Source organism: Thunnus thynnus, chromosome 4 (genome assembly GCF_963924715.1).
Source record: "Thunnus thynnus chromosome 4, fThuThy2.1, whole genome shotgun sequence".
In the NCBI taxonomy this organism is placed as follows: domain Eukaryota; kingdom Metazoa; phylum Chordata; class Actinopteri; order Scombriformes; family Scombridae; genus Thunnus; species Thunnus thynnus.
The window spans coordinates 2,647,431-2,663,782 of NC_089520.1; the positions used below are offsets into that span (position 1 = coordinate 2,647,431).

General features: G+C 38.2%; 1 long non-coding RNA gene across 1 annotated transcript; it reads left to right on the forward strand.

Annotated features, from left to right (window-relative positions):
* The first annotated feature begins 5,836 nt into the window (after positions 1-5,836).
* Positions 5,837-15,862, forward strand: LOC137180888 (uncharacterized). Its single transcript, XR_010928077.1, has 2 exons — positions 5,837-6,019; positions 15,552-15,862. It is a non-coding gene; the product is annotated as an uncharacterized lncRNA (long non-coding RNA).
* Positions 15,863-16,352: the final 490 nt, after the last annotated feature.

Below are 16,352 nucleotides of genomic sequence, written 5' to 3' on the forward strand. Positions count from 1 at the left end.
ATGGAGAACAGGGTGGAAAAAAGACTTTTCATTGGACTGTAACTGTAAGAAAGCAGGTGGTGAGTCGCTCAGGTGTAACAGGAGGCTCACAGTGGAGGTCTGTGTTATTGTAGATTGTATAATAGTGTTATTGCAGACGCCTCGTCATTCTTTCCACTATTATGAAGTTAAACTGCTGAAGTGAGCGAGTGTGTCGCCGGGGCAACCATTCTCTCACATGCATATGCACATGCATGCGCACACAAACACACTTTGCATTTCTATCCTTATGAGGACCCTCATTGACATAATGAAACACTAACACTTGACAATCAGGTGCTACTGTGGTCCAGTTTTTTTCATCACTATTAATTGGGGGACCAGTGTTTACAGGTGTGATAGAAACACAGCTCAATATGTTGTTAATATGTTTGTTTGTTTATTTCTTTTAATTAATTCAAGAATAAAATTGTAATAAAATGCAACATCTTCCACGAGTAGGTGAGGGCTAACAGAGTGAAAGCAGCTTATGTTTATACTCATTTGACTGCTTGATGGTTGAAGCAACTTTCTATATAGACACAAATCCGTTCTGGTTAGATATATGTATTATATTTTTTACCTAATTCTCTCTAAACTTCTACCTCATTAAATAATCCAGAATCTCTGAATATGTAAATATTGTTCATTTCTAAAGTTTTCCCGCTGGACACCAGATGTCTCCTCCTTCACTGTGAAGTTCATTCTCAGTGTTTGTGCTCTGCAGACACTCGGGTAAGTTTCATGCTGGACCGTGATTGGCTCCAAACTAGTTGTGATGTCATAAATCCCACTGGTTCAAACACGTGTTAAACTGGGATTTAAGGTGAACTCAGATAAACTTTCCTCCTTCAGCAGATGAAAGTGAAAACAAACTCTGCACATGCATCATTCTGCACAGAGAAGAACGACATCCAACTGAAGGAACAAGAAGAGAAACACGTTTTAAATGACTTTAAATAAGATGTTATAAGGTCATATTTATTGGGATTTACATAAGACTTGTGTTTGCATTATTATTTACTGTATATTTATGAAGAGTTGTGTAAAAGTTTTGAAAAAAAGCTATAAAAGAGGAAACTAAGACTTTTGCTGGAGGCTGAATATTTCTGTCAGAGGGTCGTTATTTACCTACAACTGCACTAGATCCTTACCCTGAACTGAACCTAAACCCAACCCTGACCTTAATCCTAAAACCAAGTCCTCACACAGATAGACATACAATACACACACACACACACACACACACACACACACAGACGGATTGACACACAAACCTATGAACTCACCTGCTTAGTCTCACTCACAATCACGTGAACACACATGTACAGTACTTACAGTATGCAGACTTTCACTGTCTAATGCTCCTCTCTCTCTCTCTCTCTCTCTCTCTCTCTCTCTCTCTCTCTCTCTCTCTCTCACACACACACACACACACACACACACATGCTCTGCACCAAGGCGTCCCTTTAATCCACATAAGCAGCTTCATCGGCTCAGGGAAGCTGTCAAGGTGTCTCTCTGAGCCTCACATGATCGTCTCATCATCTAGAACTGCTTCTGTTTCCACACTGAGAGCTTCATTCACACTGATAATAATAATAATAATAATAATAATAAACAATAACACTTTATTTATATAAGCAGATTTCTTACAAAAAGATGCAGCTTCACAAAACAGTAATAACGTAACAGAAAGGATTTTTAAAAAGAGACAAAACAGAGACAGATTTACAAATGAATAAATTAATAGCACAAAAAAATATTAATTTTAATACAATTAACACTGTCTATGAGTATAAATATTACTGGGTGAAAGACATTTTGAGAAGATGACTTTTAAGTTTTGTTTTTGTGAGAGCTATCAGATTGTCAACTGTACAGATGAGACAAGTTTATTTGTCTTGTAATGTCAACAACAAGACGAGTCAAAGTTCTTTATAAATAAGACATAAAATGCATTATGAAAAGAAACACAGAGCCGATAAAAAGACATATAGGATTTAAAAAAAAATAAATCATAAGATAAAAATAAGCTGAAACAGATTTAACAGGAGAACTAATGTTCTGTCAAATACACAACAAATAAACGACGAAGCATGATGTATGAAACTAAAGTAAGAAACTAAAGTACGTCTGTGAATGTGCATGAGGTCAAGACGTAACGTTGTGGTTAAAAAATAGTCGGAGACGTTACCTGGCTATCAGCTGGACGTCCTTCCTGGGCGTTCAAGTGACGCTGAAATATGTCGTTACTATCGTCAATGGACCGATTAGCTGTTCTGCTAAAGGTTATATACACAGTGTGCATTCTGCAGCTTTATACGTCTGTTTTGCTTTCTAAAAGAGTCCAACTGACGGACATCCGTTATATGTTTTAACGACATGTCTGTTTCAAGGTAATCCTGATAATAAATGAAATACAATCAAACATACAGCAAACACATTAAGTATCTTCATTAATAGAAGAAAAGCAGAAACACACTCAGTCATCCTAATAAAAAATATCAGGGTTAGAATAAAGAAAAGAGAAAAAGACAATCATCAAAAGTAGTTTCTTATAGACGATCAAACGAATTAGATTCTTAACTCTTTTGGTTCCATCTGATGCACTTTGCTCTAGTTTCCATTCAGACGCTGAAGCAGGCTAATGCTAATGCTAATGCTAATTGTGGCTGGTTGAAGCTCAGCGAGGGCCTTGGCTTAACTCGTGTACGTTAGCTTGAGGAGGAAAAACTTCCGCAGGACTCCGATGTAAAAAATGATAAAACAAGTATTTATTCCACAGGTTGTAGTATCTTCTTACAGGAGTATTCAAAGCCAAGTTCTCCTAATCAGTAAACTGTACTACAGTAAGAAAACCGTGTGGTTCGGTCCTTACTAGAGCCTCAACCCTCGGAAACCACAGAAATGGACTTATATCTCTTAAAGTGACAGTAACCTACTTCACTGTTTTAACAGAAAGCTTAAATAATGTTGCCTTTACAAAATATCAGGCTTACATCAACATCAATTAAATCAAATAATTTTTAGCTGAACTTTAAGTTTCCAGTTTCCATTCAGACGCAGCAGCAGGCTAATGCTAACGCTAACTCCAGGATGTCAAACAGTCCTCGTCTGAACTCTGTGAGGAAAACTGAGGCTCTAAATCACTGAACTTGTCCTCAACATGAGGGTTACACAACAAACATGCTGAGATAAAAGCAAACTTATCCAACAGCATTATGTCTGTACTGTTTCTGTTGTATTAGCAGAGTTAAATAGTACAATATTTCTGAAATGTTCTGGAGTGGAAGTTTAAAGTAGCATTAAATGGAAATTTACCACAAAATTGTACTAAAATACAGTACTTGAGTAAATCTACTTCCACCACTGTCGTCCATAGACACATTTAACTTTATGGTATTTAAATTTGTTTAATTATTAGACGCTGAACGATACAAAAACTATAAAATCTACTTCAACTACATCTACTACATCTCTCGCTCTCTCTTCATTATCTTTTATCTCCTCTACAAACATTCAAAGCTTTTCCTTCTTGTACATCTTCATCTGAGAAACAGCCTCAGAAGAAGAAGAAGATGATGGATTCATACCTTCAGTTCAAAGGCTCAGGACCATAAAGGCCTGTCATTGAGAGGGAAGCAGCCAGAGGCGAAGCCGAGCAGGAGATCCCAGTTAAACAGGTATGCAGCTCCTCAGAAACTGGGTTAGTTGACTGAGCGCTCGAGTCGAGAGGAGCTTTTTGTCTGAGTGGATGCTAAAATTTCAAACGCTTTACAGGTGTGCTGTCATCAAAATACCTGACTTTGTTCTTCTGCTGTTGTAAAAGAGAAACGTGTAACTGCTGATGGCACTTTTACGGCAGCTGTCTTACGTAAGCAGGTAGCAGCACGCTGCTTTGTCTTTGGATGGATTTTCAGTGTGAACAGACATGTTACTGGGTCTCGTTTTATTTGAATTTAATGTTGGAGATTTGTGGGTTTTATTGTTTTAAAGGTTAGAGTTTTTGTTTTGAGAGATGCTCCCATTGCTTAAAATCATTGGGGCAAAACTTTAGCCAGTTTGGGTCAATATGGCACCAGTACAACGCTGGGTTACCCAGTAGCAATCTGTTATTCTGACCCAGTGTTACACAGCAAGCTTTAGCTAGAAAACTGTCACAAATGTCTTGTTTTTTGTACAAAACGATGCGCATGACATTCAAAAGCTACACAAGTTATTAACAATCAATAACAATGACATGTCAGTTTAAAAAGAGTTAATGAAGAGATTATAACGAGCTTTAGTTTGGGTAAATAACACTAAAACTGGGTCAGAGCAACCGCTTGTCCTGAGTGGCTTTAACATTAACCCAGTATTATGTTGGTGCTATATTAACCCAAACTGGGTAAAATATTACCTCGTTGATTTTTAATGTGTGGTGAAGACTTCACTATATTTGTGTCTGTAGATTTCTCCTCTAAAGTATAACCTGTTGATTATTTTCCCGATTAATCAATCACTTGTTTGGTCTATAAAATGTCAGAAAATGGTGAAAAATGTCGATCATTGTTTCCCAAAGACGACGTCCTCAAATCCACAACCTAAAGATATTCAGTTTACTGTCATAGAGAACGAAAGAAACCAGAAAATATTCACATCTGAGAAGCTGAAATCAGACAGAAACAAATATCATCGTCAGCTTTTAAGTCGATATGTTGAACTTGTCAGCAAACAGTTGTTTATTTCCACATCCAGCAGTTACGGAGCAACATTATCATTGATGTGGAGTCGTGTTTCTGTCCACCTGGTGAATGTGAGTCCAATATTCACTCTCTTTTAGCTTCTGTTTTTACTCTCTACCAACTCCTGAGGGAAATATCTGGCTCTTTAGCTGCTAAATGCTCCACTATGTTCACCAGCTAGTCTACAGCTAACTGTGTCTGTTGCAGGTAGTGTACAGCGGCTTTTTACAGCTTTTTCTCTGAAAACGATGCTATGAGACGCTGAGAGTGAACCAGAACAGTAAAGTTGCAGCCGGACAGATAAACAACGAGCTGAAACTCACTATAAAGCTCCGTAAAGCCGAGAGGATTGTAGCCACTTTAACTCACACGTATCGATCTTTCCATCTAACTCTCTAAAAGAAAGCAAATAAGCTTATTTCCCAAAATGTCAAACTATTCCTTTAATAAATTCATCTACAGTTAATTTGTTTTCATATTCTCACATTTCTCCTCCTGAAGTTTTCACAGCCAGCAGACTTTTGGCTTTGAGCAGTGATGATAAGAGCTGAAACAAAAACAAAAGTTAAGTCAGGTGCCTTTGAAACCATGTAGTCCTTTTGTCCTTGGATCATGTGGGGGTGTGTGTGTGTGTGTGTGTGTGTGTGTGCGCGTTATGGGAACACACACCGCAGCTGCCGGCCTCCCTGACTACCAGCCGTCAAACAAAAAAAATCCTTTTCAAAACCAACCTCAGGAACCAGCGGAGAGATGATTAAATTCTCCATGCGAGGAGTTCAAAAGCAATAAAAAATGAAATGAAAACACAGGCGGTGCGCAACACAAAGCCCTCATTGTTGCCGGGCAAAGGAATGCCTGTGTGTGTGTAACTGTGGGCAGAGGCCGGGAGGAATTTGAGTTTTTGCATGCAGACAAAAGGTGGCCTATGACTGGGAGAGACGAGGGGAAGAGAGGCAGCGAGGATGAGGCACAAAGAGGGAAACAGTGAAAGAAAGCAAGACAGAGACAGACAGACAGAAGCTGCTTCCTACATGCTAACACGTTAGCTTACAACCTGTTAGCATTCGCCACAGTTTAAATGATTAGTGTTTGCATTTTATTTCTTTTAGTGATTTTCTGTTATTTATATTCTGTTATGATGTCAGATGTCAAACGTGGTCATCCCTCTCAGCTTCAGGGTTCTGGTGCTGACCCTGACCTTTGACCTTTCTGCATAAGAGAAGAAGTTCTATCCACCTTATTCCCAGCTTCAAGATATCTTGCATGAATTACAGGTGCGACTTCCTTTTCTTTTAATGCATTATGTGTGAGATTTCGTCCCTTTTCTTAGAAATGTTGAGGACATAAACAATGTGGGAACGGAGCCCTGAAACAGGATAACACAGAGCGATGGGAGGACCTGAAGAAGAGTCCTCAGATAACGTACAGTCGCATATTTAGCTATTTTATTGATTGTGTTGCTGCAGACGGTGAAACAATGCGCAATTTATTAAGCTCTGAGGCTCATCAGTACTTCCATTGTAATAAAGTTGAAAGTGTTTTGTTAAAAGGGAAATATTCTGCTTTTAGTGGTTTTCTGTTGTTTATATCCTGTTCTGATGTCGGATGTTAAACATGGTCAAAGTTCCAAAACTTGAGGTGAACATATGTAGAAATGCTGCCTGCAAGTCAAAGGTCAGGGCTTCAACCTGCTCTCAACGCTTCGATTGTGACCTTTTTTCTTGCCTTGTTGACGAGCTGACGTTGGCTCATCATACATGCTCATAAACAGCCGTCAGTTCTGTAGCTTTGGTTGCAAACGTGGTTGCTAACGTGGTTGCTAAGGTGTTTCTATGTGTTGTTCATTTTCATATTTTGGATCAGATTTTGGCTCAAACTTGTACAGATGGATTTGAGAAGTTGGTTTGGTTAGTTGTTTGAAATTGTAAATCAGTCAGTTTTTCATCTGACACTAAGAAGTTGCATCTTTGGTTGCTGTTGTTGTTCTGTAGAGTCATTGTAGTTTACAATAGACACAGAATTCAGAACTGACCTTCATCATAATTTACATTGTTTTTATTGTTATGAAAAGAAACAACTATGACGTATTTTAACACACAGCAAAGTTTCCATCATGTGTGTTTTCTTCTAACTACAGAAAAGAGTTTCAACTCTCAAACAAAGCATTCTGGGAGATCTGCTAATATGCTGATCATGTTTCTTTAAAGACTTCATTTAATGAGTTGAGTGAACTTTCAGCTGTTCATTCATTCATCTCATCATTTCAAGTCTAAAGGTTTAAAGTCTGAGAAATTAAATATGAGTTCTGAAATGGTATTAAAATAAAAACCCAGAAATTTTAGGTTGAATTAACTTGAAATGATAAAACTTATATTTAAGTCAAATACAAAATATTAGTTGATTACACTAAATTCCTGTATGATGTTTACAGTGTACAGGTTACGTAACAACTCAAATATTTTTCTATATGTTGGGTTTTTAATGAAGAAAATGGAGGAAATGTATTTAGAGACCAAAAAATCTGATTAAATTTGCAAATTTTACATTTTACACACGCAGCAGGATGGAACCCCAAACAATGAGGTGATAAAGTCGATGTCAACAAAACAAACAAACACAGAGTTGAGACGGTTTAAAGAGCAGAAACATGGACGCTGTTACGAGTCATTTATATAAACATACACACACGTATCCATCTGCTTACAAAGTCTTAGTTTCTCTCTCTCACACACACAAACACACACACACTCTGAGAACCTCATTTCCTGTAATCCCTCGACACCTGACCTCTGACCTCAGTGAGGGTGTTGACAGATTTAAGACCCCCGACTTCCTCCGTGTCTGTGTAATCTGCAGCTCTCATTCCAACGTTGTGTGTGGAAACATTTTGAAAACGATTACATCAAACTAAACACGTCAGGAAAAATGATTTCTTCTTCAAATATATTGTCTCTCAAAGGAAAGAGAGTTAGTCTCACACTGAGGTTATCTGAGTTCAAAATGTGTTCGTTGTAAACAAAAAAACGTAACGTAAAAGATGTAATTTTTTATTTTATTAGTTTATTTAACAGGAACAGACAAGCAACAGATGTCATGTATACAGAGTCTAGCTGAAGCTAATTTACAGCCTGTTCTTTATTAAACTAATTAATTTATAAAACAATGCTCATATACGACTGAAGTGCAACAGCCAATAGTTTTGCTAGAAATGTAAAGCTGCTGAATCACAATTTTCTGAACATGAGAAAATGTCGTAGTAACGTCTTTGGCAAGTTGTAGAAATGTTGATACTGAACGTATGAGTGAAATGTTCAAAGATAACATACCTGGTTGTTTTTTTCCCATCAAAATATCTGATCTTGCAGCACAATATCCGCTAGAAGAGACGATATTATTACTCTGTTTCTGGTTGTGTTCAGACTCTGGCAGCACTCGGTTCAGGTCAGAGAAAGATGCTGTTCTCTGTTTAATACAGAAGAAGTCTGCAGGGACTTGAAACTCAACGTTTATGAACATTTAAGTGACACTAACATCTCTCACTGACCTGAACCAAAGTGCTTTTGTTGCCTAAACCTTCGTTCCACCCCGACCTTCGACCTCCAGAGCGAAATATGTGAAAAAATGTTGCCTGTGAACATAATCCAGGCTGATATTACGTTTGCCAGCACAACATAATTGGAAAAACAGTTTAGTTGTATATGAACCTAATTTCTAGGAGACAGAGTTGAACATTTACTGCAGGTGTGATATTGTGTGTGAACCGTATGTAACCATATATTGAACAAGTGAATGCAGTCAGATGTTATTCAGTGTTGTTTTAGTTGGTTTTAGTTCCTGCAGTAAAATAATTTCTAAAATAAATTCCATAATTTAGAAAAAGAAGACAGAGCAAAACTCTACAGTTACTCTACTCGTTGCCTCTGCTCTTCACTCCTTCACTGTTATATGTTTAGATCAGCTGACAGATGATATCTATGATAAACACAATAATACACAGTAAACACAGTAATACACAGTAAACACAATAATACACAGTAAACACAGTAACACACAGTAATACAGTAAACACAATAATACACAGTAAACACAGTAAACACAGTAATACAGTAAACACAATAACACACAGTAAACACAATAACACACAGTAAACACAGTAACACACAACAAATACAGTAAATACACAGTTATACACAGTAATACACAGTAAAACAGTAATACACTTTAAAACACAGTAATACACAGTAATACACAGTAAAATACAGTAATACACAGTAAACACACAGTAAACACAGTAATACACAGTATACACAGTAATACACAGTAAAATACAGTAATACACAGTAAACACACAGTAAACATAGTAATACACAGTAAACACAGTAATACACAGTAAACAAAGTAAAATACAGTAAACACAGTAATACACAGTAAACACAGTAATACACAGTAATACACAGTAAACACAGTAATACACAGTAAACAGTAAAACACAGTAATACACAGTAAAACACAGTAAACACAGTAAAATACAGTAAACACAGTAATACACAGTAAACACAGTAAAATACAGTAAACACAGTAATACACAGTAAACACAGTAATACACAGTAACATCGGCTCCTGAGTTGAACTTTTTTTTCACCTCTACATGAACGAGTTAAAGTTAATAATAGAAACAGTAAACGTGGAGGTTTAATGTCACTCAGTGGACTAAACAGAAAGAAACAAATCTGGCTGCTCGTTAGTTTCCAGCATCAGTGATGATGAGTGATAATAAACCTCCAAGTTTCCTTTTTTAGAGAAATGCGGTCAAGAGAGAACAGCAAATTACGTTTATCTGAAATTCCACTCACACTAATTTCCTTTACTGCCTCCCAACATTCAAATCAGAGAAGCAGGAAGAAGGAAGACGTTTGTCCAGATGCTAATCATCGGAGGGAAACAGTCAAATCAGGACATGCTGGGTATTTTACAGGTGACGTTAGCGAAGTCAGACTGGTTTTCACTTCAAAGGGACAACAGAATATTCAATATGACTGAACTCGTCTGATCAACAAAGCAGCTTCAAGTGAAAGAGAAACAGAAAGAGAAGAAGAAGAGAAAACCGAAAGATAAGAGAGGCAGTAATGCATGTCTTTGAGGTGGACATGAATGGACGAGGATGAGCTCTGAGTGGCACAAACTGAGGCGAAGATGAGTCTGTGCACGTCGAAATGGAAATATTTCAAAATGGAGAACGTTTGGTGAAAAATAACAAAGAAAGAAAGAAATGGTGTTTCTGTCACCAAATACACACTCTAGACACACATGACCTGTTTATATAGAGAGATTCAGGGACGTCAAGGCACAATGTTTTCACACTAAGCCAAGTTGTAATGATCTGTTTTGGATTCTATGGTTATGATTAAACTGCCTCCTGATCAGTAACTATGTACAACTATAACTGAATAACACTTGTTAACACTACATTGCATTTAATCGCAATAAATGTTAGTGAAAAGGCTTTAAACTCGTTGCTAACGTTAGCTGGTTAGCTAGCAGCACTGTTGCTTATTTAAACACACAATATGTAATTTCAGCCGCTATGGGTCTCAATCAAAACAATAACAAAAGACGGAGTGTGATGACGGTCTGAAGTAGCAAGGGATCATGGGAGTTGTTGTCTTCGTTGTTAAATAACCAGCTTCACCGGGAGGGGCTGTTAGCCGAGCTGCTGCTAACGTTTGCCCAGTTTATTTCTCTGATAACTTAAGATCCAGACGTCCAATGACTAAAATCCTTCTTCCGGCTAAAAGATATAGTTAAAAACCACCTAAATTTATCATGAAAATGTGGCTTAAAACTGAATAAAAGTCCATTTATATTTATTTTCTGTGGAACAACCACAATGCCGATGTATTATCTTGTATGTGTGTAAGTTACTCTTTGGTAGACGCCATTGTAGCGGACAAACACAGCGCCGCCGTATGCATCTCGTGCGTGTTTACTCTTTGGTAGAGGAGGTATGACGCCATCGACAGGCGACCAAATGAAACGGTCCGTTACTTTGATTAAATTACAGATTTCTCTGAGTTTGAAAACTGTTGGAAACATTTGGGATAATGTAAGTACACAACTCAACAACATATATAACATAGGTCTAGTTGTTTTTACACATTTTAATGTGGAATAATTACATATTATAGCTTTATGCTCACAAACATGTAGCTGCTGTTTTTACAACAGTATTTAACTCTTGACTCTGTAAAACTCTCATGTTTATCTTGTTTTGTAGGACACATTTCAGTGCTGCAAGTTTGTTTTGACAAAAACAATAATTTAGCTGCTAATAACAGCAAAGGACAACAAGCTAACGCTAATGTTAATGACTTGATGACTGATGCTAAAATCACTTTTGAAGTAAAACAGTTTCACATCGTGAGCTGAGATTGGTTGTTGACTTCATGTTCTTGTTAAAGCTGAACTTGAACACAAAGTTGAATTTGTGAGGTTTTAATTCGCCCGACATAAACAAATCAACGGAGGCGGAGAACGGCCGTGCTTTCAATTTCTGTTTTTGATACAATAATCTCGAGATCACAAGTCAATTATTTCATTATCTTGAGAAAACAAGTTTTGTTATTCGGAGATAACGTGATTATCTGTTATCACAAGAAAACAGAAGGTCATTTCCTCTTATTACTTATAATGTTTATCAGAGATCAGGAGTCACATGCCAGCGTGCATGGATGGCGTCTTGACAACTGGAGCAACTGATTTAAGCTGAAAATGTCAAATTAAGGAGTACCCATTATTATTTCATTATAATAGACATTATTATTAACAGCACTTTTATTAATGACAACCAAATAACAGATTGATTAACTCCTGGTCACATGATGGGATGTTTCATGAAGCATTTTCATCTTATTAGCCTTAATGAGAGGAAGGACGCTGTGGTTCAGAGAGGGAATAAGAACTAATATATGACAGATTTGATCCTTAAGAGCCACCTGAAGGTTTCTTGTGCTTGATCTAAACAGTTGAGTTCTCCATGTGAAGGAGACACGGAGAGAAGAAGACAGTGAATGAACAAATGAGAACGAGCTCCACCCGTGATAAATCTCGTGGTAAATTATCTTATTATCTTGAGAAATCGGCCTTTTGTTTTCTGGAGATAACGAGATAAATTAACTCGTGATCTCGAGATAACGGCATTAAATAAAAAACATTATCGCAAGCGCGGCCGTCCTCGGGCTTCTTTACAAACCCACCGATCGGAGTGATTCCATTAAAACCAGACTGATACTACCGTCATTGTCTGAGCGGTTAATACGAAGCTTCAACCAGGAGATGATTAGTTTAGCAGAAAGACTGTAAACGGAGAAACACTGAGCTTCCAAATCTCACAAATCGCACACAAACTCAGAGCAAGTTACCGTTTTAACGAATGATTTCTTGGCGCAGTGACTAAACGAACCACCTCCTGGCTCTCAGTCAGCAGACAAATAAGAGGGAAGCCATCTTTTCATCTTCAGTAGTTACTATTGTTAAGACAGTTTGCAAATGATCAGCAGGGAAAATTTTGTATTCTAGTTAAAGTTGATGTTTAACTTTAGCAACGTGGGGATTTACTTTCCTGTGAGTGAATCCACCAATCAAAGTGATTCCATTAAAATAAGTTGATGAAATGACTGTTTGAATGGAGCTCCAGTGATCAGTCATGACAGATTGTGTTTGTTTCCTCATGAAGGGAAAGAAAGAGCTGCAGAGATCTAGAGACAGATAAAAAGAGACACAGAGAGATGTTGAAATGTTCTTTTGTAATCACCGTTTCCTCTGACTGATGCTCAGTGCGGATAAAAAGAAACTCAGCTCACAGAAAAAAAAAACACACATTCGGCCTGGTGGAACACGTTCTGGAAATTCCCATAAAAGTTCCTGAAGACACACACGCCGGTGTGAAGATGTGTGTGTGTGTGTGTGAGAGAGCAAATGTGCAAACTGTCAAAGATTGTCAAAACAAAGTGAGATAAGAGAAGAATGTGTGTTGACTGTATGTGTAAGAGTTGTTTTTAGCAGCGCGGTGATGTCGATCTGACGGTCCGACACCTGAAATATCTCAACAACTATCGGATGGATTGATGTGAAGTTTCAGACATTCCTGTTCCCCAGAGGATGAACTCTTAGGACTTTTCCTGCAGCGCCACCAACAGGTCAAAGTTTTCATTTATCCTGAGAAACATCTGAATGTATCTTATTGACTCTGTTGATCTGCTGGCTTCTCCTCCAGCACCACCATGAGGTTTGTGACTTTAATGAAATATCTCGACTGTTTGGATGGTTTGCTATGAAATCTTTGTAAAGACATTGATGTTCCCCACAGGTTGAACTCTGATAACTGATGATCTGACTTTTTTTATCTTGTTTCCTGATTAGAAATTTGAACTCCAGTAGAGTTGAGAGGTGGGAGAAGCTACGTCGAGCTGCCCTGGTTACAGAAGTTTATTTTTCTCATAAACAACATTATGTGACTCACAGTTCTACAGAATGAACATGAAACTCTCCTGGTTGAATCATTCCTGTAAAAGATGAACGACTGTGTTAGAAAATATCTGGTTCTGTACATGAAAACTTAAGAGGTAGAATTTAACTACGACTCCCAAGGTGCATTTTTGGAAAGAAACAGCCAATCACTGAGCTTTAAATTCTGTTACATGCGCCGCTATGGACAGTGGGCAGAAACTTAGAGTGAATTCGGTAACCATGGCGACACGTTTTGTTCACAACTTCAACAACGAAGCGTTTTGAATTCATTACGCTCTGATTTACACCTCTGACTGGCTTCTTCTCCATAGCAACAGCAGCCGAGGCTCATGGGTATTGTAGTGTTCTCACAGACAAAACCTGATTTCTTAAAAGCGAAGCGTAAATAATGTAAACTGGTAGTTTTCACATCCTGTAACATCAAGGAGATCGATTAAAAACAAATTTGAAATGAGAATAAAGAATGAAGAAAAACACTTCCAATGTTAGCATGTTAGCATGTTAGCACACTGTGGATTTTGGCCTCCATCACTTACAGTGAAAGCACATTTGAAGGATCTTTTAATATCCAGTATGAACAGGAGGAATGATTACAGCAAGGAAAACCTCTTTCACTGTTCATATGGACACCTGACTGTTGTTTTAAGACACACTTGAACAACTGTGAACGTGTCCTTTAGGAAACTGAGGAGACGTGAAGCGAAGCACGTATACTGAACCTGCAGCAGCATCTTACGGCAGCAGGATGTACTGAGGTGGAAACGTGTGGAGCTGGATGAAAGAGAATCTTAAAAAAAGACGTAACCAAACATTTAAAAAAAAAAAAAAAAAAAAAAGGTTTGGGAGAAACTCAAAACTGCACTTTAACCTTCGTCTGTGCTTGTTTTTAGCTCTTGAGGAGCCTGAACAAACAGCACGTCCACTACAGAGTTTACCTTCATCTTCAGACCGCTGTGATTGTGTGTGTGTGTGTGTGTAAATATGACAGAAAGTATGTGTGTGTGTGTGTGTGTGTGTGTTAAATGGGGGTAAAGGATGATGTATGAATCTGTGTTTGTGTTGGAATGTGTGTGTGTGTGTGTGTGTGTGTGTGTGTGTGTGTGTGTGTGTGTGTGTGTGCGCCACTCCCAGCAGTGCTGTATTTGTCAGTGTTTGCCGTCACCTGTGAGTGTGTTTTTCCCTGCAGCTCAGAGGCCGACAGGCAGCGGCTTGTCTGTTGGCTCCATATGAATGTCAACAACAACACACACACACACACACACACACACACACACACACATAGCGTATGTACTTAGCGTATGTATTTCAATCTCTGCTTTGAAGTTATTTGCTCATTTTTAGAAGTCTTACCAAACTATTTTCTGGAAAACTTACCAGTAAGCCATCATCTAACAACTAAAAGATATCTTTAGGTATTAATTTTGTCTAAAAGTTGATTCCTTTGTTGTTGTTCCTTTATCCACATTATTCTCAGCACCATGATACCGGGCGTGACCTCCAGGTGTTTCTTTCACTGAACTGGTTTCTGTGAGAGTTTGTGGTTTTCTACAGGTGTAGAGACTTTTTGGAAACTAATCTTAAAGGGGAATATATACCTGGTTCTCTACTGGAATATCTTTGCATGATTTCCAGTTAAAATTTATCTTCTACTGGTCCTTTATGCAGCCCCTCAGTTCAGCCTCTGTCTGAAACAGGCTGTTTTAGCTCCTGTCTCTTTAAGGCCCCGCCTCCTGATGAGCCCACTCTGTTCTGATTGGTCAGCTTCAGGAAGCTTCCTCCGGCTCCGGAGGCTACGTAAACAAACTATAGTAGCAGGATTTCACTTCTTTTTCTCCTTCTTTACTTCAAATGTCAACTTCTCAAATCCATCCGTACGTGTTGGAGCTGAATCACATCTGAAATATGAGACACATGGAAACACCTTAGCAACCACCCTAGCAACCAAAGCTACAGAGCGGGTGGCTGTTTATGGGCGCGAGCTGTCGTAGGTAGAAAAAAACACAGCAAACGAAGCGTTGAGAGCAGGTTGAAGCCCTGACTTTGGACTTGCAGGCAGCATTTCTACATACGTTCACCACAAGTTTTGGAACTTTGACCGTGTTTAACATCCGACATCAGAACAGGAAATAAACAACAAAACTACTAAAAGCATTAATGTCTCCTTCAACAAAACACACAAACTTAAGTTCTTCTCCTTTTCTGAAACTCTACATTTATTATATAGTTATAGTTTCTCTGCTGTTCATCACACACGTCTGTTTGTTCTTCATTCTGCTGCAGTTCGTCTCCTGTCCGTCCTTTGTGTCTGTGACAGCAAACAGCAGACAAAAACACACAGGTGAGTCCCGGGCGTCAGGGACAATGGAGGAAATCTGACACCGGAGTGTCGTCAAAGCTCTGGGAAAGTCACACATGGACTCTGGTGCACCAGAGTACTGAGGTTACATGTGATTGTGGGATTGATAAGTGATCAATAACATCTCACAGCATTCTGAAAGGAATCAAATAGAACTGATTACTTCTAAGATCAGCTGTGACGTTTAAAGGCCTGATATGTAACTTTTCTGCATTAAAATGTCTAAAAATGACGAGACCTATGTTATGTATTTTGTTGAGTTGTGGACTCACATTATACAGAATGTTTCCAGCAATTTTCAACCCGAGAAATCCGTCATTTTAATCAAGGTGACATCCTGTTTCATTTGGTCGCCTGTCAGGTGTCATTTCCCCTTTTCACATGTGTGTTTTACCTCCAGAAACTGTCATAAATTGACTCTTTACTTCCCTGTCAGGTTTCCTGTAGTAGTGCCATGCAGCTGTTTTTATGAGTCATCAGACTATAAGATGCAAATATGATGCAGAGTCCTAGTTTCAGCAGATCAACAGGTGTCTGACAGTGAAGACTGTAGGCTAGTAAACATGGACGTAAACAACACAGGATTGTAAATATTTTTAAAAAATCATCTTTTCAAATGTTTCATGGGGAAGAAAAATGTATTCAACACCTTTGAAATCAGATCTGTGTTGTGATTATTATTGACTGATTATAACTGGATTATTAGGACAACATGAGTTTGTTTG